This window comes from Calidris pugnax, unplaced genomic scaffold (assembly GCF_001431845.1).
Source record: "Calidris pugnax isolate Ruff unplaced genomic scaffold, ASM143184v1 scaffold82, whole genome shotgun sequence".
NCBI lineage: Eukaryota > Metazoa > Chordata > Aves > Charadriiformes > Scolopacidae > Calidris > Calidris pugnax.
The window spans coordinates 2,930,356-2,950,987 of record NW_015090833.1 but is presented as its reverse complement, the minus strand read 5'-3'; the positions used below and the strand labels follow the sequence as shown (position 1 = coordinate 2,950,987).

The 20,632-nt window shown below is 49.2% G+C and overlaps 1 protein-coding gene across 3 annotated transcripts in view; it reads left to right on the top strand.

Moving 5' to 3' along the window:
- CASZ1 (castor zinc finger 1) overlaps nucleotides 1–20,632 on the top strand; it is a 211,432-nt gene that overhangs the window by 21,975 nt on the left and 168,825 nt on the right. The window contains exons 1-2 of one of the 3 annotated variants that reach the window (XM_014941482.1): nucleotides 12,251–12,302; nucleotides 13,169–13,310. The exons of 1 other annotated variant lie outside the window; for it this stretch is intronic. The gene's annotated coding sequence lies outside the window, so the exon portion shown is untranslated. Of the gene's footprint in view, nucleotides 1–12,250; nucleotides 12,303–13,168; nucleotides 13,311–20,632 lie in introns of those variants that run through there. One more of the 3 variants, XM_014941481.1, reaches the window with a different exon arrangement.

Below are 20,632 nucleotides of genomic sequence, written 5' to 3'. Positions count from 1 at the left end.
AATTGCGTGACTTGTTATGTGATGTAACTTCTGGAAATGCCTGTTGTAGTTGCTTGCAAAATGATTTTTGATTTGTTATGTTTGAATCTTAGGTGCAGGAGTGTTAAACCTCAAAGAGGCATTCAGACATGCATATATAGAGAAAACATATATATATATATAGGATAGGTTTTGATTAATGAAAGAAAAGAACTGAAACTGCTGTGAGAGAAGAATCTCCTTTATTCGAAAGCTCTTCTGCTACATCACTAGGACAGAGACTAAGGGCCTTAAAATTAGTATAACTGTAATTTATAGCCACCTTAAGGACACTCTTTGCCTCCTGATCAGTAATGGAGCCTTAAATATAAATGGATCCTCATCTTGCAAGCACTCAAATATTTTCTTTACTCACATGAGGTGTCAAAGGAAGGGTTTCTATAAGGAAAATAGGGCATTTGCATAAGCACTCACAGCATCAAACAACAGAGAATTTGTATTGCATAAACAACAACAATCACATTAAAATCATACTGCTTTAATAGTTTAGAAAAAATACAACAAAAACATTGAAACTGTAATAGATGTTGCTGTCTGTATTGGTATCGATTTCATAATTTGCATTGCCTTAATCTTGGGTGGGTGAAGATTAAGAATCTCCGTGTAGAGGTATGTGTGCAATAAGTGGGTAACATCTTAAGCAGCTTTCCTTTGCGTGGAGATGATTATTTGAGGACAGAATGTTTCCTCCATAAACCCTGGGTTTTGGAGAACAAAAGAGGATCTTTATAAATAAAAATCTTGAAAGGAAAACATCCATTAAACAATGAACCTGGGGAGAAAGTGCTTACTTTAAGCAAGTTTTCCAAACTTCATGTGTGTTGTAAACACGACAGCAGAGACCTCCCTGTGCACACCTGAAACTGACTCTTTTCCCACTGTCCGACACATCAGTTCCCAAAGGAAATCTGGAGCGTAAGTGCTGCAAAAAGGGAGAAGGGAGAAGATGTGTTTGCATTATATAATCCAAAGCCTTTTATGTATAAAACATTTATACCTGTTTAACTTGAGATGTGGGAGTTAAACTGATAGCCTGCATGGAAACAATTATTTTGGCTCAGTTCTAATTAATTAGTAACAAATTTCTACAAAATCCAAATAAAAATAAGAGCAGTAACTCCATTAAACCAGTACAAGTTTGCATGATGTAATTTCTTATACATATTTTTAAAAATCCATGTCTTTGAATTACTCTTAATCAAGTATGAAAAACAAAATATAAGGAAGTTCACTCCGTAGAGCATTTGTGAGTTAAAGTTAACATGTTCATAAAATGATGGTAAAAAAATTAGCAGTGATCACCTTCAGCTGTGGTTCCTTTCCAAGACAGCTGAGCTTCATCAGAGTATAAAGCAGTTTACTCTCAGCTGGGGTAAGGAATCTCACCTGAAACTTTCCCAGCAAATGGTGGAGCTGAGCTGCTTTTAATGAAAAAGAAGTAGGGATTTCTTGCTTCCCATTGGGTTTCTGATCAACAGTGAGCAATGGTTTTCACAAGAACTGTGTGAGGAGCATGTCCCAGGATGTGCTTCTGCACCCAGAATGTGTGGTTGCTTCCTGCTGCAGGTAAGTACAGGTTTTTGAAAAGACATACACTTCTTTTCTCTACTTATCCCTGAAAAGTTTGTCTCTCTAATTTTATTTTTATCTGGGATTTGTACATTTTTATTGCCTGTAAATAATTTGTTCTGGTCTGTAAATGACTGTCCAGCCTGTACTCCAGAGCAGGTAGGTCTAGAAGTGGACTCTGGGCAATTTTGTCCCCAGAGCATCTAAACCCGTGGGGGTGTGTTTGCAGGGGTGCAGAGTCAGACTGTTTGGCTGTTTCAGGATGCAGAAAAACAGTAACCTAAGCACGGTCCTGGACTGATCTCCTGCTGAGCAGCTTCCCTCTTGTAGGGTGTCGTCTTCAAAAAAATAAATAAAATGAATTAAAAAAAAAGGCAATTAAAAAAAACACAAAACAAAACACAAGCCTTTAAGTGGAAATAGCAGCCTCCCCTTAGACTGAGAAGTTTATTTAGCAAAGAAGGGGATAACCTAGTGGTTAGAGCACAGACAGAAATCTTATATTCTCCTAGCTCTGACTAAATTGCTATTTGAGTTTGGTCAGGTTACTTTAACTCCTTGTTTTCCCACCTTCACTGTGAAGTGAAGATTTCCCCTGTGGCATGTCATGCAGTAAAGCTGGAAATTTGACTGTTTGGGCAGCAAATCTATCTGCATACATGGTGATTTTACGTCGCAAATCTGAGGATGTCTCTGGGTTCCCATGCGCTCGCTCTTTTTTTTTTTTTTTTTCAGTGAAATAACTCTGGCTTTTAAAACTAGCAAAAGCAATTAGTTCACTCTGGGGACCAATAGGTGGAAACATGTCATTTTAAAAAATGGATTTAGTTGTGGGGATCTCTGAGGCTTTATATTAGGCTAGACTACTCCTGCTGCAAGTGATGTCCGTAGACACTGGGTATGCTCTGGGCTCTGAGAAAGCCCGAGCTCGTTCAGCCCCGTGGTCCTCGTGCAGTTGCTCTGGTGGGGTAATAACTGTCTTAAAGTACTGCACATCACTTCAGCATAAGCATATGTATGAAATGGACCTTTAATGCATAATTGTAACAAGTAACTAGAATACTGCGTATGCACTTCTAAAATTGGCTGGGTTAATAAAATGTGCTGATTGCTCCCTGAGGATATCAAGGCACTGGATGATATTAGTAAGGGTCACCAGTTCAAATCTGGGGCAAGTTAGCAGTGACTGCAACAGCCGTGGTACATCCCCCCGTGCTGTCCCCAGGTTTCTGCCAGGCAGGTCTCTCTGGCAGCACAAGGCCGACTGTTGGCAGTGGGATTAAAAAAGGAGGAAGGCTGTACGTGGTGCTGACACGGGGCTTCAGAGACCACAGTGCTATTCCCAGTTCTGCTTGGGATTTCAGTCCCCTTTCCTCCATAAGGTTAAAGCACGAAGCTGCTCACCCACCTCCTCTGGATTCACAGTCTTGCAAATCTGTCACTTTATTTACCAGTTGGAAGCGACAATTAATTTGACTGTTGTGTTGTATTTTTAAAGCAAAGACGGTTTATTTCTAAGTTTCCAAGAGAAAGGAAAGGTGGAAATATTTGGCTATTACTCTTGTTGACCACTGGTTACAGGGATTGAAGCTGCCAGCCCAGGACAGAGAGCATTTTCCCACTTCCCTTGGGAGGCAGAGTATCACCAATATACCTGCACGATGCTGCTGCATCGGTTTTGTACAGGAAAGGCAAGAGTCTCAAGCAGTAAGAGAATATGAGATCACCACCTGCACCTCTGGGTGAGCAGAGGCTTCTTGGCTTCCCAGCTGCTGCCTCAGGGCTGAGTGCTGTTTAGCAGGGTCTCGTGAGGGTGTCAGTGCAGCTCGGGTGTGTAGAGAATTGGTGGTTTCTGGCCGTGCTCTCTGCAACATCCTGCCCCTCCAAGACACACGGGAAGCCGAGCAGCATGACTTGCTGAGCAGGAGGGCAGCTTCTGGTCAGGCGCTTGTATTTTTGCTGCCTTAGCTGCTGTTATAAATTCCTCATCTGGCCTTTCACTTCTGATATTTTTCCCTTGGCCAAATCAAAGACGGTTTTGTTACCTCCGGCTCCCTGCGGACGCGGCAGCTTCAGGCAGTGAAATATGCTCCAGCCTTTAGAGGGAGGACAGGGGACCCGCTGCTGGGAATCCATGGTGGAGCAGGGTTCCGGGAACAGGACTGAGGCTTTTGCCTTCGTTTCAGCCCTGGGTGCATCTGTGTGTATCTGTGTGCAAAAACAACAGACCTGCTGGTTGTGTGCTGGGAGAACAGATGAAGGTGCTCGAAAGGGCTGTAGACCTGCTGGTTGTGTGCTGGGAGAACAGATAGATGAAGGTGCTTGAAAGGGCTGTGGGATTTATAATGTGGAATGAAAAACACACAGCAGCGTGTGGAGGCTGGCACTGAGACGTGCTCGCTCCTCCTTGCCACTGCCCACCTGGGGAAGTAAGGTCAGTGCAGCTCCTAAATTAACGTATACTGTAGTAAAATGGAAGGATTGGGAGCAGTTGTAACATTTGTGCCTAAAAGGAATGAAGAGAAGTAGGTGGGATTGCCTGAGGTTTCTCTTGGACTGGACATGGAGGGAGCACAGTCCTAGTGACTGGACATGGAGATTTAAGCTGGAAGTGAGAATGTGCTTTAGGCCCCTGGAACTCTTACTGCCCCCTGAGTGACTGCCCTCACTCCTGGGTGATGGTTGGGAGAAGAGAAGCACGAAGCCCAGCTTGACTAAGAGGTAGTGCCAAGGATTAAGGAATTACTGTGAAGGGTAGAAATAACTCTTCAGTTCCTGCGACGTGATCATCGTATTCCCCCCAGGGTCTGGTTGAGGGCCACGGGATTTGTTTCAGAGCTGAGAAGTTGAGGGATGCTTGGGAGGTTCCCCGAGGCTGCTGGGTCAGGGCCCTTCGCACTCTGTAGGAACCTCCCTTTTCCCCACTGGAGCAGCTGCTGGTTGAAGTAGGAGGGAAGGGTGGGAGTTCCTCCTGGAGGGGCTGCCCCTGTCAGCAGCCTCGGGCGGGCAGAGGGGGGAATCTGGCCAGCGAGCAGGCAAACGCACACAGAAATGATGCTGGAAGCCAAGGCTAGTCCTGCTGATGTGGCCCTTTCTCCTGCAGCGGATCATAAAATATGGCTCAAATTTTCATTACGGCCTCTATTGATTATCTTTTGGGACAGATGAATTATAGGGAACATTAAATTAAAAAAAAAGGGAAATATTTGAATGAGTTTGGGAGGTCGATGCCAGAAGGGCTGACGCACCAAGCCTTACCGGCACTTGCCTGCTTCGTGGGCCTGCTGAGCCCTTCCCGTGGTCACCCTTGGGGGAGCGTGGGTCCAGGGAGCTCCCCTTATCTCTGTCTGCTGCCCTTGGGGAGCAGCAAGCTCTGCGGTGCCCGGGGGCTATGCCTAGGGGCAGCCCAGACATGGAGGAGGTGGCTGGAGCACCTGGTGCTGTTCCTGAGTCCTGCCTGATGCCACATGCCCTGCCTTCGCTGGGAGCTGGCCCTGGGGACCTGCCACTTAAACAGTACTCAGCGAGTGTCTGGCTGGCACCTGCCTTGGGGTTCTCTAATGAAAGGGGAAAACAAGGGGCTCAAATGGGAAAAGGCCAGGTCATTGCATTTGGAGACAAATTCAGATCATGTGTAAATATATGATTGCAAGCCAATAGTGAATCATAAGTGATGGGCTCTCAAAGGTTTCCCTCCTTCCCTGCACTGAGGGAAACATCGCTGCCCTCATCTCTCCTACGCTGAGGGGTCTGTACTCCTCTCTCCAGGATTTATGGAGTTCAGGAGCTGGTTCTTGAGGTGCTTTGTGGTCAGGGAGCTTTCACTCCAGGTAAGAGAAGCGCCAGGATCGAATCATCCCACTGTTAATGTGGCAGACTGAAGTCAAACCAGAGCAAGAGAAATCTGGCTTCTTGCTGGCTCTGTCCAGCTCTGATTTTGAGGTTGATCTGGAACTTTGTTCCTGTGGTCTCTCTGTGCTTGTTCAGCTTTTCCAGGTGGTACCGTATGCCACACGGTGCTCTTCGGCAGGAGGTGGCCTGGTAAGACTTTGTCCTCTGCTGGCTTCTCTGACTGTCTCCACCAGGGTGGGTGAGATCCTGCAACCTGTAATGTCATCAGCAGGCTTTCAGCAGCTGAAAGTTTGGAATAATTGATGTTACCTCTTTCAAAAGAGCCATAGTTCGGAGCACTCTCCCTGGTCATAGCAGGAGAGTCCTGGAGCAGGCACTCACAGGAGCTGGGTGGCTTTAAAATCCCTTCTCGGCGCTTTGTTCCCGGGTTGTTTTCTGTCTGTCAGGCCAGCAGCCAGTGCTTCTGAGGAATTCTCTGTTTTCTTTTCTAAGATTGAGAAGAATGCAGCCAGGGTCCCTCTCCAGCCACCCGCCTTCACATGCCAGCTCGCAAGACAAACATCCCCCCCCAGATACTCGCCTGCATCCGGACACGGGGTCCTGCACAGCGTGGTCCTTGTGTCCCGCTGCTGCAGGCTGACCCGGAGAGACCCCCCTTCTCCCCTCACCGGTCCCCCTGCCTTCCACTGCCCCCAGCTTCCCTTCTGTGGGTCAGAGCGAACACCCAAGGCGTGATACCAGCTTTGGAGACTTTTCCATGTGTTCTGGTGGTGCTTTTTTATTCGTCCATGTGCTCGGATCCCCATTTCTCTGGTTGTGGAGCCATTCGGCAGGAGTTTTGCCAACCTGCACATCTGTGTGTGCTGCAGGGGCAGAACTGTCTCTGCCTGTCCCACTGGGAGATTTAGGTGCTGGTGGATGGGGCCACCTTTTTGAGGGCTTAACGCACACTTGCATGTACGTGTCTCACTTCCTTGCAGCTCTCTGCCGATTTCACAAGCCATCCGCAAAGCTTTGGCTTCACCTGGGCAAATGCAAAAGGTGGTGGTTTCCATGGCTCCACGGCCTCGCTCGGCGACACACCCTTTTTGTGTAAGCTGGCTCCCTGGAGTCGATTGTATTTTGGCAAACAGCTTCATAAACTCCTCCAACAATTAAACTGAAAAGAAAAAAAAAAAACCAACAAAAAACCAACAAAAAAAAAAAACCCTAACAAAAAACCAACAACCCAAAACACAACAAACCCCATGCATTATGGAGTGAGACAGCAAACAGGTTGGAGTAGCTCCCCCAGCCAGCTCCGTCCCCACCAGCTCCAGAGGGAGCCCCGAGCCCCCGGTGCCGGGCAGGGGGAGAGGAGCCCCCGCTGCACTTGCTGGACTTGGTTTTGGGAGGTGCTTGGGCTGCTCCAACCCACCAAACTGCAGTGAGCTAACAAACATGAAGGAAAAGGTCATGTTATTCGCTTTTATTTTTTCAAAGCTGCAAACATCCCTCTCTCTGGGAGGGGAGGCTGCACAGATGCCAGCTCTGATTAATTTAAATATTTACCAATCCCATTTTTTTTTTTTAATTGTGTATGTTTGCGCTCTGTTTGTGTCCCATAAAATACCTGGTGTTTTGGGCGTACCCCGTTTGCAGGGTGCATGAGATCACACTGAAAAAATGCAGTGAAAAACATTTTCATGCCACGACACATCAAATAGGATTTTGAATTAAGATGAAGATTTTTTCCCCCTTTTTTATCTCTGAAGTTTGGGTGAAAGGGTTTTCTTTTTCTATTTTTTTTTTTTTATCCAATTCTTTTCTTGAGGTAGGAAGAAAAATTGCCATGGAAATGCTTTTAAAAGTTACTTTTGCCTCATCTTGCCATGTCAGGCAGTGAAGGCAACCGTTTGTGCTGGTCAGGGCACCCACTGGTGTGTGTTTCTGTGCTGGTGTGTTGATGGTGGTGCGTCCCAGTGGGCAGGGGAGAAGTCTTGACTTTGTAGGCCAGTGCCAGCTCTGAGCTCCTGGGTGAGATGGCAGCTCCTTTTCCTGCCCGTCGCTCCTCTGTCTCTCAGACTTGCTCTGAGGCAAGTGCTGTCTCTGCTGTCTGGGGAGACGGGGGTCTCCTCTCATTTGGAGCTGCAGGTGCTGCCGCAGGACTCGCAGACGGCTGGCCCGTTGTGCTTCTTGGGAGAGGCAGCTGAATGAGTGACCCTGAATGAATGAGTGGCCCTTTGATGGGTGTCCTGACATCCACGGGGCACAGAGACTCGTGGGTTGGTGAGCTGAGCATGGTAGAGGAGCTGGTGTGGGCACAGGCACATCATGGCACACTGTCCTCTTCAGTATGGGATTTTCTATGTGCTTTTGGCCATAGAGGCTTGCGCTCCTCTGGGAGGGAAGTTTTATTTGTGGGTTCAAGCAATGAAAGCACTGCTGACATTCACCCCACCTCCTGTTAATTGTTTTCCGTGCCTATTGGGTCACAGTCTGATCCCAGCTACATCTGGGAAAGTACACAGCTGTTCCTTGGAAAAATGGAGCATCTCCAAACTGAGAGTAGCACTGCTGGGTTCAGGACCCAGCCACCTCCTCGCTGTGCTGCCTGACAAGCAGCTCTTGAAGCTCTGGGCTGGGAGTGGCTTAGGGGGGACAAGGGGGCCAGAGGTGGTGACACTTCTGTGAGTGGGGCTCACAGCTGGACGCTGGCACACGAGGCAGATGTCACCGCTGGGACACCAGGGGCAAAGATGCCTTGTTACAAGCCTCAGGGCTGTCGTTGGGGCAGGGTGGGATGTAGGTACGTCTGGGTCTGCTGGAGGGGGGGATATGGACTTCTAGAATTTGAATCCTTGGGGGGAAAAATCAGGGTGGGTGTGCAGGGGGGGCAGCAGTTGTCTCACCTGAGCCATTAGCCAAAATTTGAAATTGGACCTGTTACTTTTGAGGAATGTAGGGCAGTGGAGGAGAGACGTTGTGTGAGTGTGCACGCGGCTCTTGCTTCAGTGTCCTAGGAAAATGCCAGAGCGTAGGATGGCAAGGAGTAGTAATTATCCCACAGCTTCAGCTCCACCACTGCACTCTTTGATCACTTATTACTTTTCTATTCCTTCTGCTTCTTGCTGTAATTGTTACAAAATCTCTCTGCTTTGGGAGGGGTCCAGGACTCCAGGGCCCAATTGCATCTGCCCTGATTCAGAAAGTGGGTCATGCTGCTTGGTCTGGGAAGAAGATACTCATCTTGCTTAGCATGATATTTATTAGGAGATAGGGAAGGGAATGCAACCGCGCTGTTGCCTAGAAAATTGCTCTGGGGGGATAGCGAAGGACTTGTGAGGGCAGAGCACAGAAAGTTCTTGCGCACCCGGTGCCTGCTGAAGCTTTGCCACGTTCCCCGCGCCTGCGTTGCCTCCTTCCCTCCCAGGGAGACGTGGTGTGGGTAAATGACAGGGCGAGGGCCGGGGGCAAGGCAGGAGCTGGAGCTGCTCACTCGGCTCACCAGGAGGTGATGGGCTCTTCACCCTCTTTGGGAGTAGAGGCTGGTGGGAGTGGAGGGAGGGGAAGACCAGGTCGGGTTTGTTCATGAAGACGTGCTGTTTTCAGAGCAGCAAGTGAATCATCGAATGGTTTAGGTTGGAAGGGACCTTAAAGATCATCTTGTTCTAACTCCCCAAACCTGGTTGGGTTTTGCTGCTGGACAAGTGACCAGCTCTGCTCCTTAACCTCCTCCAAGTACATGAGTGCTGGTTGCACTGTATGACACGCTGCCCTGGAAGCCAAGAGCTCCCCTGCTCAGAGCAATTAGAAAACCTGGATCCAAAGCCTAGAGTCATTTACTCGGTGCTGTATCTATCTCTCATTAAACAACAGAGAGAAGGAAACTCAGGAAAAGCAGCCGTTGATGATACGCCCAGTGTTGCTCCAGCAGGGTCTCACCGTAGGGACTCTGCCACAGACCGCCCTACTCGTGGGGGGTAGAAGAGCGCAGCTGATCCTGCCAGGCTGGCTGGGCCTGTGCTGCTGCTTGCTGTGAAATCACCCTCGGGATTATCCAAAGGAAGAACTGGCAACTCCAGTAACTTGGAGGGCCGGATCCTCAACTCGTTTAAATTGGCATGACTTCACTGAAGCCACCGAAACTGCACTGATTTTATACCAGGTGAGGATCTGGTCCAGAATCTTCTGAAAGAAGACGACAAAGAGGGCATGAAACATAGGTTTGATAGAGTCTGCTTACAAACATGGGGACTCTTGGGTGGAGAATGGGTCAGCACGTCATTTCCTTATGTCTTGGACAGCTTCAAAGGGCTCTGAACTCTTATGACTGTGGCGAGTGGCAAAAACCAGCTCTCTTGGGAAGATGAGGGACCCTCACCTTTGCCTGCCCTTTGAAGTGCGTGTTGGCAGGGTTTGGTGAGAGCATCCAGTGTTGTCCTGCCGGCGTCTCCTGCTCGTGGCTCGTTAGTGGCAGCGTGGTGAGAGGGTCAGAGACGCAGTGAAGACACTCACCTTTTGCTTTGGCCTGTCCTGAACCCTGCGGGGCTGGTTCTCATGGCTGCTCTGAGCCTGGCCCGTCTTTGCCCGCACATCTAACACCAAGTATCCCTCGTGGCACGGGATGCCGGTGGCTGAGGCAGAGCGGCGGCTGTGGCTTTAGCCTTTCACCACTGCCACCACAAGTTTTAATTTCTCCAAGCCCATGAGATGATGGGAGGAGAGTTTCCACTTCAAGGAAGGAGAATAGCCTGTGTCCACGTCCCAAACGACTGCTCCATTGGGCAGCGCTAAGCGCACGCCTCCAGGAATTGTCGGTTCCCGGTGTGACAGGCCAATTTGGTTTTCCCAGCTCTGCGCCTCAGCTTAGGTGGGGGTATTATGGGATGTATGTAACAAGGTATGTCGTTGTGTGTTTCTAGAGGAGGTTGTTTTCTGTGGCACCAGGCTCTTGGAATTCTGTGCATCCCTGCAGCTCCCCTCCAGCCCCCGGCACGCACTCACATCCGGGGTGGATCTGGACAGGATTTTAGCAATTCCCAGTGCAGCAGCTCAGCCCCGGAAGTGAAGAAGGGATAAAATATCCAGCTGAAACTCCTGTAGGATGTAATTACCTGAGCTGGAAGCTGGCCAGGAGAGCAGGTATCGTGCATCATCTGCCGGTGGTATCAGAAGCACCCGGCGTTGTGGGAGAGGTGGTCAGGACCTCGGGGTGACGTTGTTCGTGCGAGAGAGAGGACCACTCCCGCCAGGCTGCCTCTGTGGGCATCCAGCGTAACGGCTTTTGAAGTCACTTGGTGCTGTTTCCATGGTTGTTCCGTGCACGTACCACGGTGCCTATAAAATGCTCTTGGGAAACTACAGCCCATGGATGGATGGCCCTGTCCTGACGCTCATTCAAATGCTCCTACTTTTCCATTTACAAGAAAAGAGGAAAAATAGCTTAAACAAAAAAAAAAAAAAGGGGAAAAAAAAACCCAAAGGAAATTGACTTCCCAAAAATTACACTAAGCTAACATTTGAGGCCTGGCGCAAATCCATCACAGCCAGGAAACTCAGAATTAACCAGTGCATTCCCATGTCTGCTGGGAGGGGCTGCGCTCCGGCAGCACAGGCTGATGCTTTAGAACTGGGGGCTTGGAGGTGAAAGTTCTCAAAATGTCTCCGAAGCGCAACAGAAGGTGGTTTTGTGCACCTCCATGCGTGCGAAAAAGGCAGCATTAGATGTAGGGGCAGCTTTATCCTTTGGGGAGAGGGTTAACACCAGGTCTGACAGTAGATACCAGCACCTGACCAGGGCACACCAGTTACACCAGGACCTTCCCCGTGGGCTCTGTCTTGGTGGAGCAGAGGCAGAGGGACACGGCAGGTACCTGCCAGCTGCTGCTGAGGGAGCTCGAGAAATTCCACCCTAGCCCAGGTTGCAAGTGAGGACAAAGTTGAGTCTTCTTCGTTCTCACTTGCGCATGACGCAGCACGGCATAAATCATCGTGAGTGACAGCTTCGGTTCAGCTCAGGTTAGAGGGGAAGGGAGGGAAGCGCGGGTCAGGCCGGGGGGCAGCGCCGGGGCCGTGCGAGCAGCCGGCTCCGAGCAGGTCACAGGAAGAGGCTCGGAGCAGAAATCGTGGCTGGTGAGGCAGGTCAGAGGTGGCCTGAGCTGGCGGAGCGGGATGGAGGGAGGCTTGCAAAACACCTGCCGCGTGCTCCTCGCCTTGCGCTGATGCTATCGGTGCCGTGCCTTTGTGAGGACGCATTTCACTCAGCTTTGAAAAAGAAAGGGCCGGGATCCTGTACCTAGTGCTGCGGAGGGGCTGGCACCCTGCTGAGAGCGGGACAAAGGTCCAGCCGGGCTTCTGCTGTCCCCAGCCGTGGTGGGTTACCCAACCTGCTTTTGCTGTGAATTTTCGCAGCTTTGGGGTACTGCAGACAGAAGCCTTCGTGTCAGGGCTTTGATAGTATCTCGTTTGGGAGGCTGGGGGAGGTCGGGATGTGTTAAGGCTGAAAATATTTACAGGTTTTGAAGTTGAAACGCAAACAGGAAAAGCCCTTTAAAAAGTGAGTGTAGTGGATATTCAAAACAGGGATTGCCATGGAAACGCCACAATATTTGCTTAAATTGACACAAAGGTTGCTGGTTGCAGGGTTCTGACTTCTTTGGCTCCATTTTCTTTGGCCCGGCACCTATCACAAATTGATCTCAACAACCCTCTTTTGTTTTGCTTCTTTTATTTTTGTCTGATGGAAATTGAAAAAAAAACCACCAACAACAAAACCCTCCAGTCTACAATCCCACCTCACAGAAGAGTCTGAAGCTTCTGAGCTTCTGTCAAATGTTGAAGCTAGGACATTTTTAAATTTTGTAAGTAAGGTAAAAGTTCTTGTTCTTTTAATCTGTGTATTTATGCATTTCCTCCAGTGCAGGAAATGGAAGGGAATTGTCTTAACTGTCTAGGGAAAGCGGGGAGAAGGGTGAAACCTGTTGAGAGGTAGCAGTGTGCATCCTGTGCAGCAAGGAGCACAGGAAGGGAACTGGGACTTTCGTTGTCCCGCTCTTGGACCAAAATTTCAGAGATTTAGTTTCAGAGATTCAGTTAATTCTGCCTCAGATTTGCCAAGTAACCTTTGACAGGTCACTTAATTACTGTGTGCCTCACTAAACTGGAAATAATAATTCTTCTTTTGTCTCATCTGGTTGTATTTGTCACGTCTTTGGGGCTGAGGAGTTACATTTGCTGTGGGGGTGTACAAGACTGATGGTAGAGCTCTGTTCTATCGGTAGCGTAAGACAAACACAAGCCAACGATTGCCCCACAAAGGAGGGATGGCATCATGATCTCTCATGGGCAGAAACGCTCAGCTGGCTATGGGGGGGAAGCTCTCTGCAATAAGTGGCTTAGTTCTGTAGGCTGCTTCTGCAACTGATTGACCTGGGTTGTTTTCTGGGGAAAGTTGGAGCCTGTGGCCCACCGGATGGTCATCTAGGCGGTTTGTACCTCGACTTTTGAGTTGTCAGCACCACACAGGGCAGAGAAGCAGACTGGGATGCAGTGTGTTTGGCAGGGCATGAAATGTCTTGCCTTGCTGGACTGTTGTGTGTGACCAAGGGCTGAGATCTGTGGGTGGCTGTGGCATTTGAGGCCAGCGTCATTGATTGTGCTCGTGATTCACCTGAGCTCTTGTACTGCTCAGTAGGGAATATTCATTTCCTTTTGAAACTCTCCTCAGGGCAAAGAGACTTCACCAAGTGAAGGGAGGCCATCAAATTCACACTGTCTTCACCTGAGACCACCTCTAAAACAAAGAACCTGACTTCTCTCCTGGCTTTGTACACTGGAATGGACCTTGGAGCCTGCGACTTCAATGCAAGGTACTGGCTTTTGTTCTGTGATCAAATCCTTTGCTCTGAAGTAGAACTGGAGTGAGTGATTTTGGTTCTGCAGAGCCTCCATTCCAGTTCCTGGGGAATTTCTAGCCTCTGAAGTTCGTAAGAGCTGCTGAAAGTCATTGGTTGGGTGGTAAATGCATGGTGGGGTGTTGGTTTGTCTTGGGCTTACCAGTAGGTCTGGGTTTACCCCTGACGTCGCTGCCTGTTTCTGCACAGACGGAGGCACCCAGCTGACACAGAAAAGCAGTGGTTTGAATAGCTCCCTCTCTTAGCCTCCTTCTTCCTAATGAGCTGCTGTGTGGTATTAACAATTAGCTAAGTAGTATGCCAGAACAGGCTAGCACGGGAGTCCCCTCGGTAAGTATTGTGTGGGACAGTTTCTGATTGACTCGTTTCACAAAAGAAGAGGAGTTTGAGGATGTCTGTGGTCACGGTGGGAAACTCAGAAAGGTTGTGAGGGGGTGGGACTCTGTGTTTCTAAAAGCCATTTTACTTTCTTCACTGCTTGGCTCCCGTCACAGCTTCTCGACAAAGAAAGGTAGGGCACAACATGGCCTAGAAGAAAGCAGCTGTGGGATAACAACAGTGGAATAATGGATTTCTTCTCAATGGTTTGGGGATGTGGGAGGTACCTGGTGGCACTTCCATACTGCTGCCGATGGAAGGGGCTGAGGATCCTCGCTGTCTCTGGGTTTTGTATGATGTTATGTCTGTTCTGGAGGGGGTAGAGGTTTTTTCAGGGGGTGTCTCCATGCTGTATTGGCACCATTAAATGATGATGATGCCTGAATAAAGATCAGCAACATGAAGTGCCTGTGGGGATTGTGTATCGCCACGTTCCTCTGTCTTTTGCTGCTGTGCCATAAATGATACGGGGGCGAAGCGGTGTATCCGAAGCTGTTGTGAGTCACAGGTACAGCTGAGACCTGAACTAGAAGGATGAGGGTGGAGGGACTGTATTGGCTTAGCAAGAGGGAAGACAAGAAAAGTCATGGGGCTAAGATGCTGGTCTGGGGCTTCAGCCATCCCTGTCCATCCCTGGCTGTGTGTGGCACGGGGGGAATTTACTCATGTTCTGAGTGCCCTACCTTAAAGAGCAACAGCCGTGATCCTCTAAGGCTCAGCAGGGCTTAGTGCTGCCACGTGTTCAGAGCCTACAGACCTGAGTGCTTTCAGTAAATCTGCCAGTAAATACAGTATGCTCCAGGATGGGATATGGGTGAACTGTGCCTTCCCACACCTTCCTAGTTCTGAAACTCCTCCAGGGGCTGGCATGCTTTATTTGGAAAGCTTGGTTTTGAACTATTAATGTAGGGAACTCCAGCTTTTATCCCTTTGTGAGCTGCTCTGGTGCCTGTATCCCCTTTTAGAGCAGTGGCACACGCCTTCCCAAGCCTTCAGAGGCGAGAGAGCTTCCCAAATTGCAGCTCTGCCCCAGGGAATAGGGTAGTGGAACATGAAGAGCCTTGAGGTTTTACCAAATAAGATACGAATTCTCAGGTTTGACTGCAGCAGGTGAATTTTCCACTAAACATCCTTATGTGCCTCTCCAGAGAGGCTCAAGATCCAGGGGAAAAAGCTCTGTTGAGGAAGCTGCTGCCTAGGTTCTGGGTCCATTTTTCCATCAGAGGGAGCTTTTCCTCTCACAGGTTTCTGCTGGTGTAGCTTCTGGTACTGAAAGCCCAGCATGTCCATCTGACATGGACCTGGGATGAGCAGGACCTCTGAGAAGGCAAGAGGAGGAGACTGATACATCAGGAATTCCTTAAGTGCTGAAGTGAACCTCATGGTTCAGGTTCTTGCAGATCAGTAATCCTTTTCAATATTTGCCTTCCCCTCCTAGTACCTACTGGGTGCGTTGCCTGTACAAAGCTGAGTGTCCTTCAGGGGCTGTTTTCTGACGGACAGAAGCTCATTAGAGACAATAGAAATATTTCCCTTGACTCCAGCTGTTCTCTGAGGTCCCCCTAGTTCTACAAGCATCACTTCAGTGAAGGAGATGCATTTAGCCTTTCAGGCATGTGGCTTTGTGATCGCTCATGCTCTGGACTAGAAATCCCTGTGTTCCAGTCTTCAGCCCTGGAGCAAGTTGTATGGCTTCTACTTTCAAAACAAGCTCAATTTACTTTGGGCTACAGAGGCTGTTTGCACGTTCTCCAGAGCCCATCCCTAGGCTGTGATTGCTGTTTCACTCTCTGTTTATAAGCACAAGCTGGCTGTTTAGTCCTAAAGCTATAAGGGTTGGAGGGAGTTTTCTTGTTCAGTTCATGAATGGTAGCCTTTTATGCGAGGAAAAAACCTTAAAAAAAAAAAAAAGTGGGAAAAGGATTAGAAATACCTGCCTTGCCTGCGTTTGAATTTGCAAAATATTTCCCCTGGCTTCAATCCTAAAGTAAACCTAAATTTGGGGGTTGACTTGGGCAGACTGCATTATTTTTTCTGGGATCCTTGGGATCCCTACATGGGCACAACCGCTGAGGGAGCGAGGTGGGAACTCTGCCTTCTGCAGAACTGCAGCCGGCCCAGCCCAGCCGGCCCTGACGGCTCCGATCCCGAGCTGGGGAATATGAAACAGCCTTGCAAAATCATTGTGGAAATTTACCCGCCTGTGTATGAAATCAACTTGCCTGCCTTTGCCAGGAGGAGTTTAACTTGCCCATTAAAATATACATCTATTTATGTATTACTTGTTCTGTGAGAGAAAATTTTCCCAGGCAGTTACAAAACTCAGTCTAGACTTTAACGTGTGGCATCTGGTGGTAACATGCCATATACATATATCTGAATACAGTATCTACTGTATCACCCCGGTTGGAGTTAATAGCACGTATCTGGATTATAGCGAGGTCTTTCCGTTTACAGCACGCTCTCCCTGGATAAAAGTTTGGCCGGGTTCCTGCCTGCACTGGTCTGAATGGGACTCTACCCTGCCTGCTGCCATCCTGATAAAGCAAGGCAGGCATTTCCACGCTGCCTGTCCTGACCTGCGGCCCCACGGTCCACCTAGGCTGGAGGCAGCGGTTCTCGGGCAGAGCTCTTCCGGTAGGGCTGAGTTGAGGAGAGGGAAGATGTTAAAAGCCTGTCTGGGATAAGAGCAGGGTTGTCACATCCATCTGCTCAGGCCCTGACGAGCAGCTGATCCATATTGTTAACATATTGCCTGCCATATGGGCTAGCTCAGCTCTCCAGGAACGCTTGGGAGACCTGACCTCTAGTGTGACAAGATGTGAGCATGAAGGACGGGTTGACAACAGCCCTTGGGTCTCGGAGTGTGAAACCGTGTTCCAGCCACTTCCGCTGCCTTCCCCTGCGCCCGCTCCCGCGCCGTCTCCGCCTGCCTCTCCCCCTCTCTGCTCTCTCTCGGAGGGTTTTTTTCCTCCCTCCCCTGTTTTCCGCATCCCTGGTCTGCGCTAGATCAATGACCTTCACTCATAACCAGACTGGACAGTTCTGACTCCCTCCCCCGGGCCTTCGATCAGATGTTTGGTTGGCGGCTGTGGAAAGCTGAATGGGGGAAGTCAAAGGAGGGGAGGGAGGATCATGTGCTCTGCAGGCCTTATAGCTGCCCTTGCCATAGCTGGTCTGGGAATGGCACTGAAGCCTCATCCACCAAGGTCCTTAGCACCTCCTGCTCATTTGGATAATGGCAGACACTAATGCAGCCTCCTAATGGAGGACCAAGTCCAGCAACGGGATCTAAGCAGGTTGAAAAGGCTCAGAGGTTCAGGGAAGGACCCTGACACCAGAGTTTGAGGAGGGAACACTTACAAGGCTCTTGAGAGACACAGAATAATTTAGTTTCGAACTAAAGGTAGGCACAGCCCAAAGCCCTTTTGGAAGCCCCGCTATGCCCAGCAGCTAGTGGTTTTGTACCTACAGCCATCCCCATGAAGGGGAATAGTGGTCTGAGGTGCAAAAGCTGAAGAGGTTTTCCAGCAGCGAGGAAATCAGCGGGGCAGGATCCCTCCCAGGGGCTGAAGGAGCTCCGAGCCTGGAGCTCACGTGTCTGGGTGTGTGGAGCAGCTTAGCCCCAAAGAAGCCCAGTGCTTAAGTGAGGGCTGACAGTTGCCTGGCTGACTGTCACACAGGAGACCAGCCTGCCCAAAAATCAGGTGGAAAAAAGGTGTTCAGTGCTGGAGGAGACAGGACTGGGCCGGGCCTTTGTGGGTTCAGACCTTGCTTTCTCTGCCACCTTCAGTCCTTCTTCTGACTTTGTGGTACTTGCAGTCTCCTAGAGCTGTTGCTGATGGAGGTGGCCATCTCTTTCCTAAGGCTTCTCTCTCCACACTTGAACTTTATGGAGGTTAAATGCTGGCGCTATTAAAACAAGCACAAGTTTTGCCATAAACCTCAGCGGAGTCAGGATTTCAGCCTTGGCTCCTCAGAAGGGGATCAGGATGTTTCCCAACCTTTCTTACCCGTCGGCTCTGTCAGACCTGCGGGCATGACTTATTTGTCTTTTAGTCTCTCCAAGTAAGGGTTGCCTTTTTTAAAAACACCTGTCCTATGAAAGTCAATATCCTCCAAAATGCTGTGATTTCACCCTACTGCTCTACATAAAGGTTTTAGGCTGGTTTAGGTGCTTTTATTGCTCTCCTTCCCCATATACCTGCAATTGCAATGAGCATTAATAGTGTTTATTTGTAGAGAGGAGCCCACTGAGGTATTGCAAAATAAAACACAGTGATGAGTCGTGGTTTATTTACTCAAGCTTCACTGATGTAACAAACCTGATTTTATGCTAATAATGACTCAGAAGCAGAGTTGGGAGGAGAAGCCAGATCTCCTGATTCCTTTAACCATCTTCCTGTCCTTACTGGATCCAACGGCAGTTCTCTCCGCTGGGATGCAGGCAGCAGTACTGTAACCCCAATGGAACAGCTAGTTAAAAGAACAGGTTTGCAGGGTTGCACTAAAAATTTAGGAAGACATTCAGCTCCAGTAGGCACTGTATGTGGGGCCATCTATCTGTCCGTCTGTCCGTCAGGCAGCTGTCCAGGGGAGCCAACAGGGCCGCTGACCTGCCAGAGTTTCTCAAGGAAAACCGGTTGGAAAGCACTTGGAGCAATCAGTGCTAAGTAGGCACATGAGTGTTCGAGGGAAATGCATGTTCAAAATGTAGTTCTCAGAAATCTGTTGATAAAAACAAAAAATTTGAAAAATGAACAAATACTGTAAAGTGAATGTGATCTGTTCTCTGATGTCTTCTACTGGGGGCTCATTCCAGAGCTGGTGCTCAGCCTGTGGGGCAGTTCTGCACGTGGGGCTTATCTCACTACTTGAGCTGAATATGGAAGGACTGTTCTAGTGTATTGCCTCTGACAAATTCTGTATTAATGCTGGGGCTTTTTTTTGTTATTACTGCAGTTATATATTAACCATTAAGAGCCACAGGTGAGCCATCTGCTGATGTAAAGCAGCCGAGCTGCATTTTCAGCCAGCAGAACGATCCTGATTTTTGCCAGGGCAGTTTACGATCTGCTCCAGTGTCTTTCTTGTGATTCTTGCTGAGTTTGTCTCAGCTGTACGTTAATAGAACATACAAGAAAAAAGAGGAGAGGACAAACTAAGGTGAGTTTGAAAGTAAAATGAGCAAACAATATTGCTAGCCTTGTCCTTTCAGAAGTCAAAAGCTACTCCCCTCCTCCCCCCAATTATAAGACTTAATAATACCGAGGTTTCTATGTGTTTAGGATGCACACAGATCACATTTCAGGTTGCTGTGCCCTGCTGGTGAGAGAGCAGCGGGAGCAGAGGGAGGGATAGCTCTATACGTACATTGTTGTACAAAACAAAATTCTTGTGTAACTTGCAAGATCCCAGGCTTTAAGAAAAACACGAAGCGTTGCAAGGTTGACAAGAGTTGGCACATGGGAGCAATTCCTGCTTGATTACCAACGTCCCTAAAGTGTGCTGACCTAGAGAACAGCCTACTCAGGAACCTGGTTGCCATCCTCCCTTGCCAGGGCTAGTTCCAACAGGAGCTGAAGGCAGTTGCCCCAAAAGCCAGGAAGGTTTTGGTAGAGTTGTTTTACCCAGGACTGTTCGGCAGTGGAGCGGTGCAGATCCTACCTAAGCTGGTCAGATACGGTGTGGGGCAGAGGGGCTTTGTCCTCTCTGATGTCCAGTCTTTGAGGAACCGGTGGGTAGCTGGACATCCTAGATCCGTGAAACAGTTAGGGCTGAAGGTAGAGAGCTGTCCTGGGGATGGAGTGAGGAGACCTTCTTGACATCTTCCACTGTAGCAGCCCAGCCCAACGCTGCTGCCTGCCCTGCTTGTTCCTCTGGCTTTCCCCCCCCCAAGAGGTCCAGGCTTTCCCAGTCCAGGGGAAGCTGCTGGATGACGAGGGGTGGTTCCTCCACCTCTCCCTGACTTCCCAGCACTCCTGACCTGGGGGTGGCCAGCCAAGGGGAAAGTGCAGATACCCTCCCCTGGAACTGGCCGTCCAAGCAGGGCCTGAACAAGGATCGGGGACCATTTCAGGTGCATGCAGAGAGCACTGTGGTTCCAGGCTTTTGATCCAAAGTTGAAAATCCACACAATGTTCCCCTGGCAGAGCTGCCTTTCTCCCCCTTCCCAGCTGCAGACAGAGGTGAAGGTGCTTCCCACCAAATCAGTCTAGCAACTTCTGGGCTTGGTCTTTGAACCCTGCCACACTGCCAGTCCTCCCTTTATGCTGTTCTTTTCTACCCATTTTTCGCTCGTTCCCCTGTGCCACTTTTTATGGGTTTGCCAGAAAGGAGAGGAGATTTTTCTTTCCCTTGTTTGCTTCACTCCATTACTCCCATCTGTTCATCCAGGCCCTCAGTCCCTTTGTTTTTCAGAGTCGTGTGGATTTGGGCTCTCTATTTCCAGTTTGGGGATGCTCTCCTGGACAAGGCTGGTGTAGGAAGGAGGTCTGGTTCACAGGCCAGCACGAGGGGTGGGGGAAATGTGCCTCTTCAAATTAATCAGAATTTTCTCCTCCAGAAATGCTAATGGGGGAAAAGCAATTAAAGCAGCCTGTTTTTTATTAAGTAATCTGTGTTAAGAGCTTGTAATGAAGTTTAGTGCCGTTGTGACTCGATATTTCAGCTTCATCGGTTTGACTCAAAACAATCCAAAGTGGGAAGGGAGCGAGGAGGTGAGCTGCTCCCCAGCATCGCCTGCGCCGACTCTCGCTCCAGCTCGCTCTTGACAGGCTTCCCAGGGAGACCCCTCACTCCTTATCCTGCCCAGGAGGGCATAAGAAAGGGAGCTTTTGAATGTGCGCGCACAAAGTGGGTGGCTGCTTCTGGTTTAAAATACCTGTTCTCAAAGTGGG